This window comes from Melospiza georgiana, chromosome 1 (genome assembly GCF_028018845.1).
Source record: "Melospiza georgiana isolate bMelGeo1 chromosome 1, bMelGeo1.pri, whole genome shotgun sequence".
Lineage (NCBI taxonomy): Eukaryota > Metazoa > Chordata > Aves > Passeriformes > Passerellidae > Melospiza > Melospiza georgiana.
This window is the reverse complement of record NC_080430.1, coordinates 114,599,119-114,610,939: the sequence shown is the minus strand read 5'-3', so window position 1 is coordinate 114,610,939 and position 11,821 is coordinate 114,599,119. Positions and strand designations below refer to the sequence as shown.

Sequence of the window (11,821 nt, the reverse complement as noted above, 5' to 3'; positions counted from 1 at the left end):
TTGAGTAATACAGTTAAAAGCATATAACCCCTATGAAGATTCATAGTTTTTTTATTGCCAAATAGTTGATTTATTATTTTTTTATTTCTTTAGGTTAGTAGAAAATTGAGATTTTCAAAGAATCAAGATGAAACAAACATAGAACCATATAATGGTTTGGGCTGGAAGGGAATTTAGAGATGACTTAGTCCAACTTCCCTGCTAAGACCATCCACCATGGCTCTGAACAGTTCAGGGCATCTGCAGCTTCTCTGGGCAACTTACGCCAGTGTCTCACCATGATACAATCTTCCACATGACTTAAAGGGTGGAGATTTAGGCACTCATGCAGATCTTTTGGAGTACAGAATGTTCAGTCCTGTAGTTGCATGCAAGAACGAGTTGGCTTTAACAATATCTTCCACTATTACCAGTATGCACTAAGAGGAAAATATTGCCCTTCAGCATTTGCTCAAGGCTTAACACAAGCTTACTCATCCTTGTCTTGCACATGAAGAGAAATGCATTAGGCCAAATAAAAAAAAATGAGAGAGATCATAAACCTATTTCTTATCACAACAGTAAGACATAATTTTTACAAGAGACCAAATGCCTACCTAAGGCTGCTGAAACTATCAGAAGCTTTTTAACTTGGCATAGCTTCAACATGACAAATCAGTACAACCTTCATTTTGTTATTACACCCCGTAATTAGGTATTCACTGCAAAGTTTGGCCCGTCAAGTTATGTCTTTTAAGAGCTCCATTTGGACTTGATCAGTTAAGAAGATCAATGTCATGGTCCAGTGCACCAAGAGGCTGTAAAGGTCCTCATGAGAGCGCACTCACAAGCCCTGCCTGCGGCCTGAGAAGATTCATTTAGCCTCAGGCTCAGGTTGCTCTATCCTATAGGTGTTACCCTCACCCCCACATCAGTGTTCTAGCTTGTTGCCTTGCTTTTGCTCTATGATCTCTCCATAAACTCTGTTGCTACTACCACTCTCCTTTGCTTATCCCACTCTCAGATCAGACTGTGCCCTGGCAATGAGAGCTCTACTCATCCTCTGCTGTGGCTGCTCTCAGCTCTTCCTTCCTCTTTAGCTTTGGAGTCCTTCTCTTTCTGCTAGGTGGTACTTAGTGGCCACTATTCCTGTCAAAATGAATCTCTCTTAGAAGTGAGACCCCTGAATGTATTCAGCACATGATGCAAACAGCTGAGCATGGAGCAGCTCAAATCTGAGCTCACTATGAGCATACTCAGTTACAAGATTTGCCTTCAGTGTCTTGCATTCTTCTCTCACTTTAGCCACTCCTTTCCAAAATGTGCTAGTAACTCTTCTTCCAATATTCTCATGCACTTGCAGGATGTTTTGCCTGGCATGGGGTAAAAAAACCGGAACAGTGCCCCATTTACCAACGGTAAATGAAGAAGGTGGCATCATTCTGCTTTTGGTGTTGAATAAAGCTGAAACCAGTCTGACTCATCAATCCCAAAATTAAGCATTCTGATAGTGAGATGAAGAGGTGGTAGCACTGGTAAAGTACCCAGATAAAGGAATAAACATGTGGTACTACCAACAACTTATCTAAAGCTGCTGAACTGACACAGCTGGCCTGGAGACATATGACTGACAGTGAGTCACTCTATACCATAAAAGCCCAGTCCCGAATTTTAGCAGCAGAGTCTTGTAAAACATTCCTTCTAGGAGTGTATGTGAGGAGGTTCCTCCCATGAGAGGAGATGTCCCTCAATGTTACCTTTTCAGTCTGAGCAAGAGATTTGCCCACAGTCACTGGTGTGGGTGAGTAACATCAATCTCTACTTAATAATTAATACAAGTGCTTTAATATAATTGCTTCAACATTGTTTTATAATACAGTATATTATAATAGTTGCTATAGCTCCTATACTGTGTAATAAATAATTCTAAATAAATAAAAATGATAAAGATCTTCTTGTCTAATTGTTATCATAACAAAACATATATATTTATATAAATAAATCTGGTTTGCCATTCTTAATCTTGCAGGACAAAGTTCAATTACACATGAATAATCCTTTAGACAGAGACTGTTGACAAATCTAGGACTAAGATTTGTTGAATTTACAGGCAATTCCGTCATGGGAAGAGATGAGAATCTGAACTCCATGTTTCAGAAGGCTGATTTATTATTTTATTATATATACTATATTAAAAGAAAATTATATATTAAAACTACACTAAAATCATAGAAGAAAGGATTTCATCAGAAGGCTAGCAAGGAAAGAATGGGAATGATGATAAAATCTTGTGACTCACCAGAGAATCTGAGACAGTTGGACTGTGATTGGCCATTAATTAAAAACAACCACATGACACCAATCAAATATGTACCCGTTGCATTCCACAGCAGCAGATAATCATTGTTTACATTTCATTTCTGAGGCCTCTCAGCTTCTCAGGAGAAAAATCTTAGCAAAAGGATTTTTCATACAATATATCCGTGACATTGGTTGGATCTAGCCACACCCAAATCAGCTGGAGAAATGGCCAAAGAGAGACTCACATAGCTAAAAAGAGAAATGCATATTGCTCCCCATAGTCACAGTCAATTAACTGACTTCAGTGATGGTATCTTACCTATCTAACGTGTCAAAATTTTTACCTTTCTCGCAATTGCTCCAGGAGCCAGTAGATAAAAGGGCAGGTCATTTAAGACTTAATAATAGCCAACTGCATCATCCAAAAAGGCAAAAACAAGAGGGGAAAAAAAAGTGCTAAACCTCTTCAAAATTTTGAGAAAAATATAAATTGTATTTTTTTAAAGCATCAGGAGTTTGGAGGAGCATAAACAAAAGATTATGTTATTTTCTGTTAGAAAAAAGCTTTTTGAGAGCAACCTGCATGCTGCATCTTAAGCACAAACCTTTTGGCAAGCTTGTTGGATTTAATGTAACATTTGTCCATGTCTCACAAAAATTACTTACACTGGAGGATATAATATGAACTTAATTGATACTAATATATTAATATCTTTTATATTAATATATTATCAATTATATTAATATATTTTAAATATGTATAAAATAAATTAGTTTTTCCCTGCTTTTTTGGTAGTCGGTTGATAAAGGATGCTTTTAGACAATAAATAGAAGACCGAATATATATCTCTAACAACTCAATCCTACTGATGAAGAGATTTAAATTTTTTAAGGGAAAAAAAAAATTATATAAACATAACCTTCTCACTTTGTCAAAAATATTAAATGAGTTAGAAATGGAACTAGAAGCATTTTTGACACATTTTCAACATGCAGATAGCTTTCATTATCTTTCCTACCTAAAGATAAAAGTTGCATGTAAGAAATAGAGTACTTGGAGACTATTAGGTATCTGGTAATCAGTTGATCTTAAAAGCCTCCAAAATTATGAAACATAGGCCAGATGACTATCAGTAACTTTACTACTGTACACTGTATACACTAATACCCTACAGGGTATTATCAGCCCAAATATAAAAGAGAGGCTCCACAAGTTAAATTTTAATTAATTTAAATTAAATTACATGTTATTCCATATTTGATTAACAAAATCAGGCAAAAATAAAGTGAAAACATTTATTGTTTTCAGAATAATATGTGTGCTGTTTATTTGCTATAAATACAGCAACTTCCTTTAAATATGACTCATTCAGGGGAAGCTCAGAGACTGTCTTTAAAGTATTAACCATGGTGGCATATATTTTTTCTTGGTTTGAAGGACTGTGTTCCTTCTAAAAAAAGAACATTATAAATTTAGAAAAACACCCTATTGATTTAAGAAAAGGATGACATAAAGAGTATGTTGTTGACTCACTGTCAGCTACATCTAGAGACAAATCAACATATTTCCATGGAGAATGTCTTGTGCTTGCAGTTTACAGTCAATAAGGAGGACAGAAGTGATAATATATGACACTTTCTGCTTACATATTCATTTTTGTATCCTAATATACCTCTGAGACGAGTTACAAATGGTTTAAAGCAGAAATACTGATGGAAGACATTTCTTGTTCTGTCAAGGGTCATGGAAAAAATAAAAAGTAATATGCATGAAATCTAAATAACTGGCACTTGTCTTAGTACCAAATTCTGAAAGATTTTTTAATATTTGGCTGTGTAACTAGATTTTGTAGTACATCAATCATTATCTAGATGTGCTCAGTTTGTTGTATTTACGAGCAACATTTGGTTGAGCACTTGGCAGTGACTACAGGCCACTGGAACCCTTCTGTTGCTACAACCTCAGGCTTGTTCTTAACAGAGAAAAAAACCCAGGAAGTTGCACACAAGAAATTAGAGGAGTAATTTGAAGAAGGCCAAAAAGCTGATCATGAGAGACACATCCTTAAGACCAATGTCTATGGCAACAGATGCCATTATTTAATTTATTCCTTCATTTCATTTACTCATTTGCATCTTTAAGTTAAAATATGGGCTTCATTGTTTTGGTATTTTTCTTTTTCTAGTATGTGCTTTCAATGTCTTAATATCTGAACTGAGCTCAGCTTATGTTCTGACAATCAAGATACTTCTAGCTCTGTGCCATGCTTTGCCCACTGCCAGAAGCTCTCCCAAAAATTGCTCCAGAGGGGCTGACAGTGATAATACCACCCTAGCAGAACAGTTTATGGCAAGGAAAAAAAGCCTCACACACTCTCCTAACCAGTGGTATGCAAGCACATCACTTTTTAAGGTTATCACTGCTATTCCTGCCTACTCAGAGCATCAAAAGATGTTTTTGCTACCATTGTATGACATTTCTTTTCACAAAGTTGATAAAAGTTGTGAATACTTCAATGGGGTGTGAGAGGTGGGATGCACAAGTAAGGTTACAGGCATCCCAAATAAATATATGTAACTCAAACCTCAATGCATTTTATTTGGAGTGATTCAGAGGAATATGACTGTGATGCACAGCATTAAAAACATTGTACAGTTGCTTAATGCAGTTCATATTTGCAAAGAGGGCATATCAAAATTTACAGCAATGAAAATCTCCATCCCTAAAACCTCAAAATGCCTTAGCAAGTTACAATAACAAGCTGCCTCTCTGAAGGGGGCTAGAGAGGAAAAAGGATGTGCAGATCTCAAAGAAATAAATGGCAAGTCTTAAAGACCAGTAGGAATACTCAATGAAGGAATCTGGCACATAGACAAGGCCTGTAATAAAGGTTGAATTACTCCTTTTAAGGCACTCTTTTCAATCACCTAGCTCTGGAGCTTTGGAAAACCTTGCAATTATCTAAAACTTGATTAGCATACAACTACTTTTATCCAAGACAGTAATGCTGGGTTTGTTTATCCAAACTGCAGATTAACAAGGTCAAAGATGCAGACACCCTATACACTGCGTATGTAGATCTTACCAGTTTTACAGGTGAAATCTTTCAAGTCTCACCTGTCAAAGCAACATTGTACAAACGTGACTAAACTGCTTTCAGAGCCAGGCCACACCTCAGCTGCACAGCTGCTGGCTCCAGAGGCCCACATGACAGCCTGTGGATGATGGTTTGCCAGGCTGCTGTCTGGCCACTCCTGGGGACTGCAGGCTACACCTGAGCAGTCCATTACAGCTTAGCTGTGGGTGTGCTCAGGTTCTACATGCCACATGAAGGGACTCAGCTTGGGCACTCTCTGGGGGATGACCCACTTCTGTTCCTGAGAACTGAAACATCACTTACCACAAACCACTGGAAATGGCACGATGACGGCTGGGGTACAGATGAGAGCCACAGAAGGTACATTCAAACATTTAGGAGCGAAGAATACAAAACCAGAACATTTTAAATATATGAAAGGTAGGCCAAAAATTCAGGACAAATTAAACTGCTTTCCAGAAGTTATTTACTTTTTTTTTTTTTCCTTTGCATTACTTGTGTTGTTTTTATTAACACAGTACTTTTACTCTCTGAGACAACAGAGTAATGCAGGAAGACCAAGGCTGCAGGACAGGGGAAGCCACTGCACCAGGTCTCCATTTCAGGGCCTCTTCCTGAAACAAGCCACGCCAATGGAATGTGTGACACAGCGTGAGGTACGTTGCCAGAAGTGGTATCTGTTGTTGAGAGCTGAGGACAACGTCTGAAAACTGGAGCTGCTACTTCTGTAGTACATCTTTTTTGTTCTACATCTGTACAACCAACCAGTCAAAGTCTGTCAGGAAAGAAAATCTATGAAAAATAAGGGAAAAGAAAGAAGGCAATCAAAAGAAAAAAAAAAGACAAAGAGCTCAGTGGATGAAAGGTAAGTGTCAGGAAGTTACCAATATGAGAGAGTATATCAAATAGATATAAGAAATCAACAACAATTTTAAAATGCTTGATAATTAAAGATGAAACAAAAGTACAGAATGAAATTTGTCTGGGGAAAGGAAATCTAACAAGATTGTGGAAACTAGAGAAAAAAAATTACATGCAAAATGAATTAGGAAAAAAAGCAATCAGAAATAATCAGAAAACAGTTGCTTCAAAATGACAGTGAGTTATAAATATTTTCTAAAAAGCTGTGTCAACATACAAATGTATGCACAACAGTGTGAAATAACTAATTACAAATAGAGCTAAAGTGTAAGTCTCTAATATCCTTATCCTTGCATTGTTATTTAGCTTTCCAGAGCTAAATAACAAAGTAAAGTCCTTTACTTGGTAGGAATAATCCAAGCCTTAAGAAATCCTACATACATTATACTGTTACAACTTTATTAAAATTAGATTTCATTGCAGAACATAAAAAAATATTTGAAAAAGTATCAGCTTAAGCTCCACCAAAAATTTTGCAAATTTAAGCTTTATTAGATTAAGAAAATGACATATATGTCTAAAAAGACATGTTAAAGAAAAACACTTTAATACTTGATTTGTATGTTTTCTGTAGCATTTAAAAATATTTTAAAATGCTTATTGAATAACAGAACATAGAATTGAAACTGATTCAAATCAAAGTACCTTAAATGCAATGATATATAAATGGTTTCCATTATTTAGAGATGTGTAAAAAATATAAGCAGTGAAAATGATGCATTATTTATTAGCTTTATGCCAACAAGATTGCATTGAAGGAATGTAATTTGCACCACTCCACTTTTAAACTATTGCCATAGTTAGGAAAGCCAATATGTCTAAAGGACAACTTTTTTCTAGATAAATAAAAAATTAAATATGCTTAATAATATGCCTAGTCAGTATTTGTGACATGATCTTTATTTGAAACAGTTTTCATTATAAATTGCTGTGTATATCCAATTTTCTGTTCATTATAGTAACAGTTAAGTCTAAATACTTAACCTTAATGACACTGGTAGCAAATTTCAAATTTATCTAAAAAATTGCAGTCTTGAGTACTTGTCTATCAGATATCTGAATGTTATAACCTTCACCAGAAGCACAGAATGAAGAGTCACTGGAGAATTCCACACAGTTCAGACTTTATCTGCATGATCATGAAAAAATAACAAAGCAGCAGGACAAAATACTGAAAAAGTAAATTATGCTTAAATCTGCAGATACAATAAAACCATCCCAAACTTGCACAGAATAATGAAGTTGGGGGGCACTTTAGCCTAACTCAGTGTTTTATGAGGATGAAAGGATGTTCACTGTGCTTCAGGTAAGAAGTGGGTTTTGTTATTTCAATTTCATTCAGGTAGAAAGTGGGAAACGAGGGTTTTGAACTTAGCAAGCTTGTACAGAGCTTTGATGGGCCTGTCACATAATACTTTAGCTTTTTTTGAGACTATTAACTTAGATTCAAATGAAAACAAATTTCGCCCAAATGATGTGCATCTCAAATTTAAAATGAGATAATAAATACCTTTCACACCAAGATGCAAAAGTTACCTGCTGCATCAGAAAACACACACCTTACTTCTTTTTTGATAATGGATGGACAGGAGCTGGAACACATTTGGAGAACTATACATGCTTGAGTAAAATTTTCTGCTAGACCAGAATGCTGCAGCTTCTTTTCAGCTCTGAAAGAAGATGGCAGAATGGCCTTCCTAACTGTATGTCCATCTTCACTGCAAATGGAAAAAATAGCTCAACCATGGTAATTTACAGAGGAAAAAAGCTATCTGAAAAATTCTCTTAAAAGTGAATGAGCAAAACATGGCCATAACTTCTGTCCTGACTGAATACTCATCAAGTTCACCTCGTCTGACAGGTAATGCCTACATGCTGCTCAGGCACAAGAATATCTAGGATGTGATGGAAAGAGGAGGAAACCATCACACATACAATAGGCAGGGAATTATACACACTTATTACATCTAACTAAAAATTCCTAATATAAACAAACTTACAATACGCAAAGCCAGCAAAAATTATTTGTTTACTGATGCAATGATGCAAGGCAGATTTCAATGTAAAAACTGACTTTATGTGTTTATTCTGCCTTTTATTTCTCATTGAAGGAGCCATTTCTCATCAGTTGTATCACTAATAGGGTGGCAATTCGTAGCACTATTTGAATCACTCAGTCCAACTGACAGGCTATATTTCTTTCTGAGTCCTGGCCTAACACAAACTCTCCCCCTGTTCTTCCAGTTATCCTCAGGTGTTGCCATCTACAACCATTGTGTGCTCCGGCTATTAACTAATCCTGCCCCCCAACAGAGTAATACTTCTGGCCTCCTACCAGCTACACTTTTATGTCCTTCAATTCTCAGGATTTTTAGTTAGAAATCCTGTTCCACCACTACTCAAACTTGGGCTAAAGCTCAAATCTTTGTGCCTTTCGGCTGCATTTCACAAAGCACTCAGTGCTTACAACACTCTAGATTAAATTATCATTGTAAATGTCTACAAGTTATCTAGATTAATTTTATTATAACACCCACTCAACTTCAGGTTTTCACATCCATTACCCTGAAATCCTTAAATAATACACCTTTTGCCTGATTGTTTGGTGAACATGAACTTAGTGTTCCCGAAGTCATCCCTCTTCTGATACTGACCTCAGGCTTTTCTCATTTCTTTCCACAACAAAAACAGATTAGCCAAGTTACTACAAGTCCTGACACCTGTGTAAATCTTAATTTTCCCAAACACCAGCCAAGCCTACTTTCTCCACTGACTTTCCAAATCCCACATCATTCCTCCTAACCAAATCAAACATGAGACAATGCCTCAGAAACATCACTTGGGACCAGGGCTCAGAATGATCCAACACTCTTCATCACCTTGGGCTTCAAGTCTGCACTGGGGCCTCAGGCTTCCTTGACTTCCCACTTTTTCATGTCTTGTTCCTTCCACGGTAGTCCTTCTTTTCCCAAATTCATGGAATCATAGAATACCCTGAGTTGAAAGGGTTACACAAGGATTACCAAAGTCATACTCCTGGCCCTGGAAAGGGCCACACCAAGAATCACACCATGGGATTGAGAGTGTTGTCCAAACATTTACGTCAGACTTGGTGCGCTAACCACTTCTCTGTGGAGTCTATGCCAGTCCTCAACAACCCTCAGGGTGAAGAATCTTTTCCTTATACCCAGCCAAAGCTACCACAACATGTCCATGCCGACCCCACAGGCCCTTTGCTGGTCACCAGGAAGAAATCAAGTGCTCCCCTCCACTTCCCAGGGAAGCTGCTGCCTGCTGTGAGGTCTCCCCCCAGGTCTCTTCTCCAGGCAGAGCAAGCCAAATGACCTCAGCTGTTTTTCATGCAGCATCCCTTCTAGACCTTTTTAGCATCTACACAGCCCCCCTTTAGACGCTTTCTGACATTGCGAATGATTTCTCTGAGCTTTCCCCGCGATCTTTCTTACTTCCTGTAGTTTTTAAAACTATCGACAACACAGCCCGAATGCCCTTCTCTCGAGGCGTGGGGGGAACCTTCTGGCCCCCTTGCGAGAGGCCCTACGGAAGGGTCCCGCAGAGGAAGATGAGAACGCAAAGCGGAGCTCTTTCCTGCGGGCACCGGGGGCACCTTGCGCACGATTTTAAATCCGGGCCTCCGCCACGGCTGCTTGACCCCCAGCGCCCACCCGCGCTGCCGTCGCCGCTCGGCCCTTCCGCACGACAACACGGTGCTGCTTTCCCTCCTCGGCAGCCCACGGGAGACCAGAGGGCCGGGGAGAGCACACGGGATTGCCGGCAGCGCTGCCCGGCCGGCGGGGAAGGGGGGACGGGCACACGGGATTGCCGGCAGCGCTGCCCGGCCGGCGGGGAAGGGGGACGGGCACCCGGGGGTGGGGGGAAGGCAGCGTGCGGGCCCCCAGCGACCCCAGGGCGACTGGTGACGAGCGCCGCGAGCGCCGGCTGCCCATTGGCTGTAGCGAGGGGGACGAGCGGCCAATCAGGGCCGGGCTCGGAGCGGCGCAGCGCTCGCCCTCGCCTCGCCCCGCCCGGCGGCCCCGCGCGCGGGGGGCGGGGTCACGTGACGCTCTGTTTACATCCTCTCAGCTGTCGGACCCCGCCTCCCCCGTCCCGTCCCGTCCCGTCCCGTCCCTCGCACCGGCACCGGCCGCCGAACCGACCCGCGCACCCCCGGCCCGCGGCCGCCAGCGCCGCCCTCCCTCGCTCGGCCGTTTGCCTGCGGCCTGCCGGAGCGCTCTCCTGCCTGCGATTCTCGCCCCCACCCCCCAGGCGGGTCTCGCCGGTGCCGCCCAGCGCAGGGTCCGGGGTCCGCTGCGGAACGGGTGAGTGTCCCGCACTGTGGGGGGTGGGCAGAACTGCGCTCCGGCGGCGCTGTGCGGCGCGGAGGCCCCGTCGGGCGGCCGGGACGGTGGGTTGCCGCGGGGGAGGGGAGATTGCGGCCCTCTGGCCCCTGCCCTGCGGCCCCTGCCCTTCGCTGGCTGCCCGGGCGCTCCGCTCCCCATTGTCCGCGGGCCCCGCACGCAGGCGCGGGGGAAGGGGGATGAGGGGGAGACGTTGTTTTCGTGCAGCCGGGACAGGGCGAGGGCTCGCCCTAGGGAGGGACAGGACCGACTGTGTGCGTACGCCCTCGGCAGCCCCTTCTTCTCTTCCTCCTTTGCCCGACCCTTGCCACCCCTCGCGGCGTCTGCGTAATGAATAATCTCTGGCCCAAAACGAGCTGGGGGGGGGAGGAGAGGTGGTTGGTGTAGCTGCCGTGGGCCTGGGAGCTGTGAGAGGACGGGGACAAGAGAGAAGGTTCCAGCCCCGGCATCCCGGCGGGGGGGTGGTGGTGCAGGCAAGGTGAGGGCAGCGCTTGTCCCCCGCTGCGGCTCAGCGCCCTGCCTCCCCCCTGTGACGGCTGTGCGTTTGCTTTGCGCCTTTGAGGAAATGCAGTGAGAAGGGAAGCCTGCGGTTTGGGGGATTTCTTTGGGCTTGGTTTGTTTGTTTTGTTTCTTTTTTTCACTGTCGAGTCTTAACAACCTCGTGGGTTTGTGGGGACTGCGTCTTCCAGGCCGAGGCATCGTTGAGGGGTGCGTGAGACAACATTTTGTTTTGTTTCAATAAAAACCCGTGGGCTAATGCAGGGTATTTCTCTTTTTGGGAGTGGAGGAGGTGGTGCGGCTGCAGTATGCGTAAGATACTTTGTTTACATAAATAAAGTGTGTGAAATGCGCGATAACTTCGCTTTTCGCTCGCAGTCCAGGGTGAGTCGGTCGGTGAGCATTCCTGGCGGCAGCCGCCGGAGGAAGAGGAGCGGGCTGCCGCTGCCCCCCCTCTTTGCCATAAACGCACATTTTGTCTCTGTTTATATTGTGGTCTCTGTTTTGGCTGGGAGAAGACTAAGGGGAGGAGCAGGAACTGGCTCCGGGGCTGCCACCTCCTCCTCCCGTCTGTTTTCTTTGTTGTTATCAGCTGGAGGAGGCGTCCCGGGGTCACGTCTGGAGCCGAGCTGCGGTCTGCGGCGGTGT

At 42.4% G+C, this 11,821-nt stretch overlaps 1 protein-coding gene across 3 annotated transcripts in view; it reads left to right on the top strand.

Moving 5' to 3' along the window:
* The first annotated feature begins 10,482 nt into the window (after positions 1-10,482).
* Positions 10,483-11,821, top strand: part of PCMTD1 (protein-L-isoaspartate (D-aspartate) O-methyltransferase domain containing 1) — a 40,667-nt gene continuing 39,328 nt past the window's right edge. The window contains exon 1 of one of the 3 annotated variants that reach the window (XM_058019243.1): positions 10,483-10,636. The gene's annotated coding sequence lies outside the window, so the exon portion shown is untranslated. Of the gene's footprint in view, positions 10,637-10,704; positions 10,723-11,248; positions 11,384-11,821 lie in introns of those variants that run through there. The other 2 variants (XM_058019262.1, XM_058019251.1) reach the window with 2 other exon arrangements.